This window comes from Physeter macrocephalus, chromosome 14 (genome assembly GCF_002837175.3).
Source record: "Physeter macrocephalus isolate SW-GA chromosome 14, ASM283717v5, whole genome shotgun sequence".
Classification (NCBI taxonomy): Eukaryota; Metazoa; Chordata; class Mammalia; order Artiodactyla; family Physeteridae; genus Physeter; species Physeter macrocephalus.
Window position 1 is genome coordinate 25,437,573 of NC_041227.1, and position 295 is coordinate 25,437,867.

The window sequence follows — 295 nt, forward strand, 5'->3', positions numbered from 1 at the left end:
TGATTTGCATATATTGAAGGATCCTTGTATTCCTGGGTAAACCCCACTTGGTCATGGTGTATGATCCTTTTAATGTGCTGTTGGATTCTGTTTGTGAGTATTTTTTTGAGGAGTTTTGAGTCTATGTTCATTAGTGATGTTGGCCTGTAGTTTTCTTTTTTTGTGACATCTTTGTCTGGTTTTGGTATCAGTGTCATGGTGGCCTTGTAGAAGGAGTTTGGGAGTGTTCCTCCCTCTGTTATATTTTGGAAGAGTTTGAGAAAGATAGGTGTTAGCTCTTCTTTAAATGTTTGAT